The 13,661-nt window shown below is 39.0% G+C and overlaps 1 long non-coding RNA gene across 1 annotated transcript; it reads left to right on the top strand.

Moving 5' to 3' along the window:
• The first annotated feature begins 207 nt into the window (after positions 1-207).
• LOC121012932 (uncharacterized) lies at positions 208-13,287 on the top strand. Its single transcript, XR_005782412.1, has 3 exons — positions 208-345; positions 552-559; positions 13,275-13,287. It is a non-coding gene; the product is annotated as an uncharacterized LOC121012932 (long non-coding RNA).
• The last annotated feature ends 374 nt before the right edge of the window (positions 13,288-13,661 follow it).

The following is a 13,661-nucleotide window of genomic DNA, read 5'->3' as shown; positions in this document are numbered from 1 at the left end:
TTATTTATTTGAGTCCTTTATTTTTTCATGATGATTCTGGCTAAGGGTTAATCAATTTTGTTTATTTTTTCAAAGAACCAGTTCTTCATTTTGTTAATTTTTTCCTTTTTCCTTTTCCTTTTTTTCTTTTTTAGTCCCTATGTCATTTATTTCTGCTCTGATATTTATTATTTCCTTTCTTATACTCAACTTGGGTTTTATTTGTTATTCTGTTTCTAGTTCCTTTAGGGGCAAGGTTAGATTATTTATTTGAGCTTTTTCTTGTTTCTTGAGGTAGGCCTGTATTGCAATATATTTCCCTCTCACAACTGCTTTTGCTATGTCACAAAGATTTTGGACCATTGTGTTTTTCTTTTTATTTTTCTTCATGTATTTTTTTTTTAATTTCTTCTTTGATTGCTTCATTGACCCATTGGTTGTTTAGTATTATGTTGTTTAGTTTGCACATTTTTGTGTTCTTTACAGTTTTTTTCTTGGGATTTATTTCTAGTTTTAGTCCACTGTGACCAGAAAAGATTCCTGGTATGATTTTGATCTTAAATTTTTTGAAGCTTGTTTTGTGGCCTCATATGTGATCTATTCTGGAGAATGTTCCATGCACTTGAAACGAGTGCTGTTCCTGGATGCTTTTGAATAGAATGTTCTGTATATATCTGTTACGTCCATCTGGTCCAATGTGTCATTCAAAGACATTGTTTCCTTATTGATTTTCTGCCTGGATGGTCTATCCATTGATGTACATGATGTGTTAAAGTCCCTACTATTATTGTATTACCATAAATTTCTACCTTCATGTCCATTATTATTTGCTTTATGTATTTAGGTGCTCCAGTATTGCATGTGTAGATATTTAAAATTGTTCTATCAACTTTTTGGATTGATCCCTTTATCATTATGTACTACCTTTCTTTGTCTCTTGTTATAGTCTTTGTTTTAAAATTTATTTTGTCTGATATAAGTATGGCTGTCCTGGCTTTTTCTTTCTTCTTCTTCCATTTCCATGATAAATGTTTTTACATCCTTTCATTTTCAGTCTGTATGCATCTTTAGGTCTGAGGTAAGTCTCTTGAAGGAAGCATATAAATTGGTCTCGCTTTTTAGAAATCCATTCCACCACCCTATGTCTTTTGAATGGAGCATTTAGGCCTCTAAATAGATTTAATAATTTCTTTTTTTGCTTATTATTTAAAATAATTTTTTTTAATGTTTATTCTTGAGAGAGACAGAGCATGAGTGGAGGAGGGGCAGAGAGAGAGGGAGACACAGAATATGAAGGAGGCTCCAGGCTCTGAGCTGTCAGCACAGAGCCCAACATGGGGCTCAAACTCACCAACCACGAGATCATGACCTGAGCTGAAGTTGGACACTTAAACGAGTGAGCCACCCAGGCACCCCGTTTTTCTACTGTGTGTCTCACATTATATTTAATGATTTATTTATAAATCATCTCCTAATTAAGCTGTGTGAGCTTCTTATGGGAAGGAATCATGTCTTATTAATATCAGGATACCCAGTAGTAAGCACAGTGCCTATAGCAGGTGATTAGCAACTATCTAAATGCATTTATTCCCCCAACAAATATTTATTGAGGCTTTTAATCTGCCAGCTGTTCTGGGCCTTGCAAATAAAGCCATAAACAAGACAGATAAAGATCTTTCCTACATAGAGCTCACATTCTGGTAGAGAAGATGGATAAACAAGTAAACAGATAGATATGGTATATAGTTTTGATAATAATATTGGTATAAAGAAAAACAAAAGAATGTAAGAGGTAGATAGTTGATAGAGATTCTCTCAGGTTCACAAGTCAAGAGGTAGTCAAATGAAACTTGCCAAAAGGGCAGAGACTTCTGTCCAGTCAACCTCGATTACTGATAGCCTTCTTATCCAAGTCAGCATAATGCGCTATTGGAATCAGGGTGAAAGGAAGGGGATTAATGAGACAAACTGGGCTGGCAGCTTTACCTACATTGTCTTACTGGATTGTTATAATATCCTTGAGATAGGTGCTTTTTAGATGAGTGTTAACCTGAACTTCAGGGATGTCAAATAATGTGTCCATGGTGTAGTGTCTGAGGGTGTGAGTGAAGATTCAAATTCAAGTAATGCGAGCCACCTACTCAACACCATTTCTCCAGTTGAGTTCAATGAGTAAATACAGTGAAGTGCTGAGTTTGTGCCACACCCTGTTCTAAGTGCTTGGCATACATCAGTGAATATACCAGATAAATATTTCTGCCTTTACAGAAAATAGCAAGTGTTGGTGAGGGTGTGGAGAAATTGAAATTCTTGTGTAGTACTGGTAGGAATGTGAAATGGTGCAGCCACTATGAAAAGCAATACAGCAATTCCTCAAAAGATTAAAAGTAAAGTTACTATATGATCCAGCAATTCTATTTATGGATATATACCTAAAAGAATTGAAAGCAGAGTCTTGCAGGGATACTTGTACACCCACGTTCAGAGCAGTGTTATTCACAACAGCTAAAAGATGGAAGCCACCTGAGTGTCCACTGACAGATGAGTGGATACACAAAGTGTGAGCACGGTCCAGCCTTAAGAAGGAAGGAGATTCTGAAACATGGATGAACCGTGAGAACATTACGCTAACCGAAATAAGCCAGTCACCAAAAGACAATACTGTGTGATTCCACTTGGAGGAGGTGCATAGAGTAGTCAAATCCATAGAGATAGAAAGTAGGACGGTCGTTGTCAGGGGCTGGAGGGAGGGAGAATGGAGAGTTGGTGTTCAATGGCAGAGATGAAAAGAGCACTGTGGAGAGATGGTGGTGATAGCTGCACAACAATGTGAATGTATTTAATACACTGCATGGTACAGTTGAAAATGGACTTTAAAGCAGTAAGCTTTATGTCGTGTGTATTTTACTATAATTAAAAATATCCCTGCCCTTATGGGGCTCATGTTCTCATTGGGGGAGATAGACAATGGAAAATAAACAGATTAAAATGTATACCATAAACTTTTGCCAGAAGGAGATGAGTTATATAGAGGAAAACAGAGAAGGTTAAAGAGGGCTGGGAGCAGGGAGAGAGTATCTTCGGTTTTTAAAAAAGGTGGTTAGGTCTGTGGTCTTCTTCAGCTGAATTCAATATGCTGTCAATGAAGTGTGTCAGCCCTGAAATTGTGATATCTTCCTTGGGATCCATGTTTTGCCTAGAAATTTCTGGCTTGGTGGAGTCTTAAGTGGGAATTTCAAGTCTTTCAGGAATAACTTTCAGACACCATCATGAGGCCAGTGGATTTTCATATGGAAACACTCAGAGGGGTTTCTTTTCAAATGTGTGAGGGAGACAGTTAGGAGGGGTGTGCACATTAGGAAATAACAAACAGTTAAGTGGGAGAGGTGGGAACAGAAGCGAAGTAACTCGGCAGGGTGAGTAGTTTTAGGCAGAGCAGTAGGCTCTAAAACTGGTAGGCTAGGTGATGGTAAGTAAGCACAGGATCCTTATTGTTAACTACTTTTTACGCCATCCAATGACTCCTTCTGCAAGTGTTCTGAAGGTCATCTCTGCATGTGCCTCTGGGTTAGTTCCTGGGGCTCAGAATAGAAATAGAAGCTGTCCCCAGGGAGTGGCATAATCTAGTAGGAAACCCAAAACATATGCCCCTTGCAAATACTTAAATAAAAATGGCATATAGTTTTTGATAAAATATCCAGATGAGTGATAGAGAAAATGAATGCTGTATTTAACAAGGTGTATATTGCACAGGCATTTGGTGGGATTAGAATGGACGTGACTTGGTCAGAACATACTCTCGGAGTGAAGAGTCAGTCCACCGTGACCAAGAATATCAGTTCTGGTTTCAGGAGCTTTGAGGAGAGAAGAGCCCTGGGGACAGGGGCCACTGCAAGACATTTCAGGGAGGCGAGGGAGCTCAGGCTGAGCCTGAAGGGTGGGAAGGGAGAGAGGACCAGGAGTAATTACGTTTGTTTCATGAATTAAGTGGAATTCTTGGAAGATTATTCTGACAGTTGTGTGTGGGACAGAGGGGAACTGGAGGAAGGAGAGGAAAATTGGTGAGGCCGTAATAGGAACTGAAGTGTGAGGTGAGGTGGAGAGTGGAGGACGTGCTGTTGGAGAGAAAGGGACAGCTGAGGGTGGAGACTAGGTGACTCCACCTCATACTACGAAGGGCCAAGGCATTTCTTTCTTACCATGAATTGTTTAGATGTCATTAGGAAGTATAATAAAAACATAAAAAGGTGTGAACTTAAGCTGCTGACAGTGCCCCATTCCCTTCTCTGCAATTCCTCTCTTAGGACCCAATGAGGGAGTTGGAAAAGAATATTTGTGGAGATGGCTTGCAGAATTGAGCTAGGCCCCTACAGGAGTAGCATCGTCAGCAGGAATTACTCCAGGGTCTGCAGTATTAGAGGACACATAAGTGGGCATCTCAAACTCAGCCTTAGTTTGGATCTGGAAGAATAGTATAAATTTTTTGAAGCTCTCAAGCCCTGGAAATGCTATCCTGGGAAGTCTCATCTTAGGGCTATATCTGGGAATCCAGAACCAAGGGAATTTTCCTGACCTGCTGTTCCAGTAAACCCAAGCTTATCATCTTGTTAAAACTGTACTTTGGGCATGTAGTTCTTAGTTCTCCGTCTAGGCAAGCTTTAGAAAGAATTCAGGAGGCTCTAAGAGTTGTAAGGTTTCCCTTTTACAGTTTTAAAGTTTTAATTTGGGTGCTAATCAAAAATTCTTCAGGCAAGTGGTAATGTTTGTACAGATCTCTTTAAAAAGAGGAAGGGGAAGATATATGACTGAATGAATTTCTTAAAAAAATTTTTTTTTAAGTTTATTCATTTTGAGAGACAGAGCGGAGGAGGGGAGAGAGAGAGAGAGAGAGAGAGAGAGAGAGAGAGAGAGAGTCAGTCCCAGGCCGACTCCGTGCTGTCAGCGTGGAGCCTGATGCGAGGCTCAAACTCACGAACTGTGAGATGATGACCTGAGCTGAACCCAAGAGTCAGATGTTTGACAGACTGAGCCGCTCAGGCACCCCTGAATGCATGTCAACTTGCAGAAAAACTACTTAAAGGAGATGAGGGCTAAAAGGAAGTGGATGCAGTAGCGGGCTAGTTGGAGCTCAGGAGTTTTAGCCAAGATAACTTCACAAACACCATTGAGTACATTATATTAGTCAGAAATACGTTTGTGTTAATGTGCTTCTGGATTCTAGTGTTCAACCTAAGATCCATAACATTTTATTATGACTTACAATATAGTCAAGTAAGTCAACTGGGATCAACAACTCTCAGGGAATAGACCTTGGGCAGAAAAGGTGGGAATAGGAGGGTGAGACGAGGGGAGGGCTTTTGAAGTTGTGAGCTACAAAGAGCAATTGAAGCAGGCCAGATGTAGGCAGGAGGCGGGGTTTCTGAACAGTGAGAGGGTAGCATTGAATGTCAGGATGGGTGTGAGGCAACTGGGGAGAAGCAGAGATTGACACATGCCATGATGGAGAGGTGAGGGGCCACTAAAGACAAAGCAGGTACCTTATACTAGGTACTGAGTATAAAAGAGGAATAAAAAACATGGTTCCTCTCCTCAGAGTTTCAGAGACAGAGAAATAGGCAAGCCAACAAATAATTTGTGCAGAAGGTTTTTAGTTGAAGTAATTTACAAAAACTCAGAACAAGGAGGAATAATAACCATGAACACCCATTGAACACTTTTGTGCCAGACACAGTGCTAGGTGCTTTGTATGTATTATTCCAACAACTCTATGATGGCCGTTCTCATCATCTCCATTTTTACAGGTAAAGAAACAGACTTCTTAGCAGAGCAAGTAACTTGCCTAAGGTTGTAGGTGGTACAGCAGGTGTTCTCTAAATTTGACATGATCCCAGCAAATTCCAGGATTATTAATTATTAGTAAGCTATACATTTAAGCTGCTGATACTCCTTGCATTCCCTTCCCTGAAAAATAAATTTGGACACTAGGAACTAGATTTTTAAAGTTCATACTAAAATATTCTGAAAAGGTAGAGCAATAAGAATGGACTAGAGCCCCCAGATGTTAAAGCATTCCAAGAAACTATAATAGTTTAGATGTTAGAGTGCTGGTTCAACAAACAGGATATTAATGATGCAGAATAGAGAGTACATGTGGAAAATTTTGACACCCCTATGATAGGAATGTGGCATATGATAAGGCTGCACATTATATTTGATGGGAAAAGTTGCTTATTCTGTTAGAAGCAATGAGATAATTGGGTAGTCATTTGTAAACACACACACACACACACACACACACACACACACACACAATACAATCACAACTCTACTTTGTGCACCAAATGCATCAAAGATTTAAATAGGAGACAATTAATGTCACAAACATTCTATAGGAAAACATGGTAGCATTTGAAGTAATTCACTATAGAAAGGTGTTTCTAAGCCTGGAACAAACTTCTGTAGCTGTCAAAGGAAAGTTTAATGAAATGAACAACATAAAAATATTTTATTATCATTAAAAAAACCATAAACAAAGTCAAAAGACAAACAAACTGGAAAACATATTTGCAACATATGACCTAGACAAAGCATTTTTATTTTGTTCCTATATGATATATGAGATATTTAAGTGTTTAAAGTCACCGTTTTTAAAATTAAACTTTTAATTTTAAGATAATTGTATGTTATCATCACAATCTATTCCATCCATGTTGTTGCAAAGGGCAAGATTTCATTCTTTTTATGGCCAAATAATATCCCACTGCATATATATATACCACATCTTCTTTATCTGTTCATCAATTGATGGAAACAGGTTGCTTCCACACTTTGGCTATTGTAAATAATGCTGCTATAAGCATAGGGGTGCATGTATCCCTTTGAATTAATATTTTTGTACTCTTTGGGTAAACACCCAGTAGTGTGATTATTGGATCTTAGGGTAGTTCTACTTTTTGAGGTACCTCCATACTGTCTTCCACAGTGGATACACCAGTTTGCGTTCCCACCAACAATGCATGAAGTTTCCTATTTCTCCACATCCTTGCCAACACTTGTTTCTTGTGTTTTTGATTTTAGCTATTCTGAGAGGTGTGAGGTGATATCTCACTGTGGTTTTGATTTGTATTTCCCTGATGACAAGTCATCTTAAAGCATCTTTTCATGTGTCTTTTGGCCCTTTATATGCCTTCTTTGGGGAAATGTCTTTTCATGTCTTCTATTTTTTTAAATTGGATTATGTTTTTTGTGTGTTGAGGTGTAACTTCTTTATATATTTTAGATACTACCCCTTTATATGTCATTTGCAAATATCTGATCACATTCAAGGTGGCCTTTTCGTTTTATTAGTTGTTTCCTTTGCTGTGCAGAAGCTTTTATTTTGATGTAATCCCAATGGTTCATTTTTGCTTTTGCTTCCCTTGTTTCAGGAGACATATGTAGACAGATGTTACGACAGATTTCAGAGAAGTTACAGCCTGTCTTCTCCTGCAGGATTTTTATGGTTTCAGGTCTCACATTTAGGTCCTTAATCCATTTTGAGTTTATTTTTGTATATGGTGTAAGATAAGTGGTCCAGTCTCATCCTTTTGCATGTAGGTGTCCAGTTTTCCCAGCACCACTGTTGCATCCTGGGAATATATCCCACTTGATTGTAATGACTGATTTTTCAAATGTAATTTTGCATTTGTTTGATAACATTTTGTTGAGGATTTTTGCATCTATGTTCATCAAGGCTATTGGCTTGTAGTTCTCTTTTTTTGTTGTATCTTTATCTGGTTTTGGCATCAGGGTAATGCTGGCCTCATAGATGAAACTGGAAATTTTCCTTCCTCTTCTACTTTTTGGAAACATTTGAGAAGAGTAGTTGTTAACACCCCTTTAAATGTTTGGTAGGATTCACCCTATGAAACCATCTGGTCCTGGAGTTTTGTTTGTTGGGTTTTTTGGTTACAGAATTAATTTCATTGTTATAATTTGTTCAAATTTTCTATCTCTTCCTGTTTCAATCTTGGTGGGTTATATGTTTCTAGGAATTTATCCATTTCTTCCAGGTTGTCCAGTTTGTTGGCATATAATCTTTTATAATATTCTTTTAATCCTTTTCATTTCTTGGTGTTGGTTATTTCTCCTCTTTCATTTATAATTTGTTTATTTGAGGACTCTACCTCTTTCCTTTAAAAAATTTTTTTAAAAATATTTATTTATTTTTGAGAGAGAGAGAGACAGAGTGTGAGCAGGGGTAGGGTTGAGAGAGAGGGAGACACAGACTCTGAAGCAGGCTCCAGGCTCTGAGCAAGCTGTCAGCACAGAGCATGACATGGGGCTCGAACTCACGAGTTGTGAGATCATGACCTGAGCCGCAGTCAGACGCTCAACTGACTGAGCCACCCAGGTGCCCCAGTCTCTCCTTTTTAATAAGTCTGGCTAGAGTTTTATGAATTTTGTTGATCTTTTCAATAAATCAACTCTTGATCTGTTCTATTGTTTTTTTGTTGTTGTTTAGTTTCTATATCATTTATTTCTGCTCTAATCTTTATTATTTCCTTCCTTCTGTTGGTTTTGGGTTTTGTTTGTTCTTTTTCTTGCTCCTTCAGGTGTAAGGTTAGGTTGTTTATTTGAGATTTTTTTCTTGCTTTTTGAGGTAGCCATGTGTTTTCATGTTCATTTGTCTTTATGTATTTTTTGATTTCCTCTTTGATTTCTTGGTTGACCCATTCATGGTGTAGTAGCATGTTATTTAACCTTGATGTATTTGTGCTCCTTCCAGATTTTTTCTTTTGGTTGATCTCTGGTTTCCTAGCATTGTTGTCAGAAAAGATGCACGGTACAAACTTCAGTCTTTTTGCAATTATTGAGACTTGTTTTGTGGCTTAATATGTGATCTATTCCGGAGAATGTTCTGTGTGCACTTGAAAAGAATGTGTATTCTGCTGTTTCAGGATGGAATGTTCGGAACATATCTATTAAATCCATCTGGTCCAGTGTGTTGTTTAAAGCCACTGTTTCCTTGTTGATTTTCTGTTTAGATGATATGTCCATTGATGTAAGTGGGGTGTTAAAGTCCCCGACTATTCTTGTATTATTATTGATTAGTTCCTTTATATTTGTTCTTAATTGCTTTATGTATTTGAGTGCTTTCATGTTGAGTGCATAAATATTTACAATTGTTATGTCTTCTTGTTGGATTGTCCCCTTTATTATTATATGGTATCTTTCTTTGTTTCTTGTTAGTCTTTGTTTTAAAGTTAGTTTTTGTCTGATACAAGTATTGCTACTCTGGCTTTCTTTTGACATTCATTTGCATGATAAATGTTTCTCCATCCCCTCACTTTCTATCTGCATGTGTCTTTAGATCTAAAGTGAGTCTCTTGTAGGCAGCATATAGATGGGTCTTGTTTTGTTATCCATTCTGTCACCCTATGTCTTTTTTTTTTTTTTTTTTTTTTTTTTTTTACTTTTCTTATATACATTTTATTTATTTATTTATTTTTTTCAACGTTTATTTATTTTTGGGACAGAGAGAGACAGAGCATGAAGGGGGGAGGGGCAGAGAGAGAGGGAGTCACAGAATCGGAAGCAGGCTCCAGGCTCTGAGCCATCAGCCCAGAGCCCGACGCGGGGCTCGAACTCACGGACCGCGAGATCGTGACCTGGCTGAAGTCGGACGCTTAACCGACTGCGCCACCCAGGAGCCCCTATTTTTATTTTTTAAAGTAAGCTCTACACCCAACATGGGGCTCAGACTCACAACCTGGAGATCAAGTGTCACACGCTCTATAGACTGAGCCAGCCAGGTACCTCAACCTGTGTCTTCTGAGAGGAGAATTTAGTCATTTGACATTCAAAATAATTATTGATAGGTATGTATTTATTGCAATTTTGTTATGTTTTAAGTTTGTGTTTGTAGATCTTCTCTGTTCCTTTCTTGCCTAGCTCTCCTCTCACCATAAGTTGGCTTTCTTTAGTGATATACTTGGATTCCTTTCTCTTTATGTTTTGCATATATATTACCGGTTTTTGATTTGTGGTCACCATTAAATTTGTGTATAACATCTTCTGCACATAGCAGTCTATCTTAAGTTGATGAATCCTTAAGTTTGAACCCATTCTTTCCTCCTCTTCTCCCCACGTTTTAGGCATACAGTGTCATACTTTATTCCTATTATTTTGTGAGTCCTTTGACTCATTTTTATAGATACACTCAATTTTTACTGCTTTTGTGCTTCCTACTTTTCTTACTCTTACTTATGGTCTTCCTTTCCACTGACAGAGTCCTCTTTAACATTTCTTGTAGGGCTGGTTTAGTGGTCGTGAACTCCTTTAACTTTTTTTTAAATGTTCATTTATTCTAGAGAGAGAGAGAGAGTGCAAGCAGGAGAGGGGCAGAGAGAGAGAGGGGGCAGGGGATCTGAAGTGGGCTCCTCACTGACAGCTGTGAGCCTGATATGGGGCTCAAACCCACGAACTGTGAACCATGTGGCTCATGACCTGAGCCAAATTTGGACGTTCAATTGACTGAGCCACCCAGACACCCCAACTCCTTTAACTTTTGTTTGTCTGAGAAACTCTTTATCTCTACTTCTATTCTGAATGACAACCTCACTGGGTAGAATATTCTTGGCTGCAGATGTTTTCCTTTCAACACTTTTAAGATATCATACTCCTTTCTGGCCTGCAAAGTTTCTGTTGAAAAATCCACTGATAGCCTTATGGGGTTTCTTTGTAGTAACTATTTTCTTTTCTCTTGTTGCTTTTAAAATTCTTTTTATTTTATTACTGCTTTTTTGCCATCTTAATTACTATGTGTCTTGTGTGGATGTCCTTGCGTTGATTTTGTTAGGGAATCTCTGTGCTTCCTGAATCTGAATTTCTGTTTCTTTCCCCAAGTTCAGGAAGTTTTCAGCTATCGTTTCTTTAAATAAATTTACTGTTCCTTTTTCTCTCTCTTCTCCCTCTGGGATCCCTATAATGTGTTATGCTTGATGGAATTACTGAGTTCCCTAAGTCTGTTCTCCTTCTGCATAATTTTTTTTTCTCTTACCTGCTGAGCTTGATTACTTTCCATTACTGTGTCCTCTATATCACTGACTCATTCTTTTACTTTATCTAGCCTGCTATTTATTGCATTTAGTGTATTTTTAATTGCAATTAGTGTTTTCTTCATCTGTGATTGGTTCTTTTTTCTGTCTCTGTTAAGGTTTTGATGTCCTAAACTCTTTTCTCAAGTACAGTGAGTATCTTTATGATCATTACTTCAAATTCTCTAGAAGGCATATTACTTATCTCCATTTTGCTCATGTCTCTTGCTGTGTGGGACATATTCCTCTGTCTCCTCATTTTGCCTTTTTGTGTCTGTTTCCATGTGTTAGTAAAGTCAGCTAGTCTCTTGCTTTTGAAAGTAGTGTTCAAGGGTGTGCGCTTTTAACAAGGTGGTGCTGGTTCTCTTCCACAAGGGTGCCTAGGTGGTGCTGAGACCAGGGCAGCTGGGGCCACTCCATAGAGCATGCTGATGGGGGGCGTAATTCCAACAAGGTGTGTGCATCCTCCAGCCTCCACTGCTGTGATTGCAGCCCCGCAGAATTTGAGGTTGGAAGATGTGCCAGCAAGGCATTTGCAGGTTCCCTGGTAGAGGGAACCCACAGCCTTGGATCTGAGGCAGGCCCAGCTGCAGGTAACAGGTTGTGGTGGAAGCAAGTTAGGTAATGAATGCTGGGTACCATGCTGGTTCCCACAGGTGGCTGTGTGTTTATGTGGGACAGGGGAGGAAGATGAGGCCTGTCAGCTCCTTTGTTCCCTGAGTGTCCTTCAGTGAACTCTGAGATCAGTAACTCTCCTTCCTAAATGCCCCGGGTGTTTTTCCAACTGCTGCTTCTATGCTGTATCTTTGTGGCTGTTTGTCGTCCTGTCTTCTTAAGGGCAGGGGCTCAGCTTCTGATTGCCTTCCAGACTCTCCCAGAGCCAACCCCACTGATTTTGAAAGTTCTAGCGCTTTAAGTCCCTCAGGTTGTACGAACTCACAAAATTCAGCCCCTCTGTCTTTGCATGTGGTCTCTTCTCTACATTTAGCTGTGGAATTTGTTCTGCCAGTCTTCAGGTCATTCTGTGGGTTATTCACACTTATCTGAGTGTTATCTAGTTGTATTTGTGGGGACAGGGTGAGCCCAGAGCCCTCCTATTCTGCCGTCTTTGCCAGAAGTCTCCCTTCTCTGGAGACATTTTTGGTGGTCATGACTGGTGAGGAGGATGCTACTGGCATCTAGTGGGTAGAGGCCAGGGATGCTGCTGATATCCTGCAAGGCACAAGGACAACCCTTATGACAAGGACTTTTCTACCCCCAAAAGTCAACAGTACTGAGATTGAGAAACCTTGGTGTAGGGGGCCTTGATTAAAAGGTTTCACCTGTGCTACTGTGAGATGTTCCAGTGTGTGTTACCAGTGCTTCATAGCATCAACTTTATTTTCATCCGTAGCATGTGAACTAAGATCTTTCTAAGTGCCAGCTGCTGGGGAAAGACTAATCAAACGAGAAATTCTCACTAATTTCCTGTTACCAAATTCTTCTTTTTGCTGGTTAGAAAAAAATGGCCTTCTCTATTTTAGCAAAAGCACCATCTGTATTCGAATATGGTCTTTTGGTTTTAACAAATAATGTGCTTCAACAAATGGAAAAAGTACCACAAATGGCAACAGATGTAGCTTAGTGCTGGCTTTAGAAGGTGGCAAGGCCTCCTATTGGACGAGCAATGCTACACACGTCCCACTCAGAGCTGTCGAACAGAACGCTTACAAATTAGAAAGTAATGACCATTGCTTTACTTGTTACGATAAACCAGAAAAACAGGCTTCAGCTTATTGAATCTATTATTGAACCCTAACTGGCTGTGGTGTTTGGACATTCTGAGGCCTATGGTAAGATAAATAATATTTATGGTTTCTTCAATGTATCAAATCATTGTTTACGAAATACAGTGTAGTATGAAATGCTCTCCTCTCTCAGAGTTTAGACCACAGAGTGACCAGGCGCTCATTCTGGGGTTGTGATTGAAACACTGGAGCCTAGTATGGGTAATCTTCACGTAGACACTCTAACCACAGATGTCAGAATGCTTAGCAGTGCCTCAGGCCCATGCAGACTCCTCGACGGGTTCTTAACCAATACCCTTAACATCGCTGTGCGGGCTTTGGGTGGAATTGAGGAAGGGTAGCATTAAATACACTGAGTAATCTGAAAATGAAGGGTGGGGAATTAAAAATGAGTTCAGTTGGGTTCAAGGAAATTTTCTGAGGATGTCAGCGTTTTCCATTTTGGGGAAAAAAGATGTCTTTTAAAATGTTTCTCTAGGAGAATTTGCTAAAATTGCGTCAGTGATACATGATATGTGAACTGAAATAGTGTAGAGAAAAAAAATTTTAAAACATTAATTGAAAAGTAAAGTCTCAAGGACCCAAACTAAAATACCAGGATAATATTATCAGCAAAGACCTGTTTCCTTATCTGTAAAACAGGGAGAAACAATCCCTTCTGTGAAACTCTTGGAGCCAAATGAGTTTCACAATTTGGGATTTTTAGTATTTTAGAAAAGTAATAAAGCTCATGTATCATTTATTGTATAGAACCTTAAGAGGGGTTTGGGACATTATCCTCTAATGACACATATTAATATCTCTGTAGCAAAATGTA

This window comes from Herpailurus yagouaroundi, unplaced genomic scaffold, assembly GCF_014898765.1.
Source record: "Herpailurus yagouaroundi ecotype Mexico unplaced genomic scaffold, PumYag 197, whole genome shotgun sequence".
Lineage (NCBI taxonomy): Eukaryota > Metazoa > Chordata > Mammalia > Carnivora > Felidae > Herpailurus > Herpailurus yagouaroundi.
Note: the sequence above shows the minus strand (reverse complement) of the source record. Positions and strands in the feature narration are given on the sequence as shown.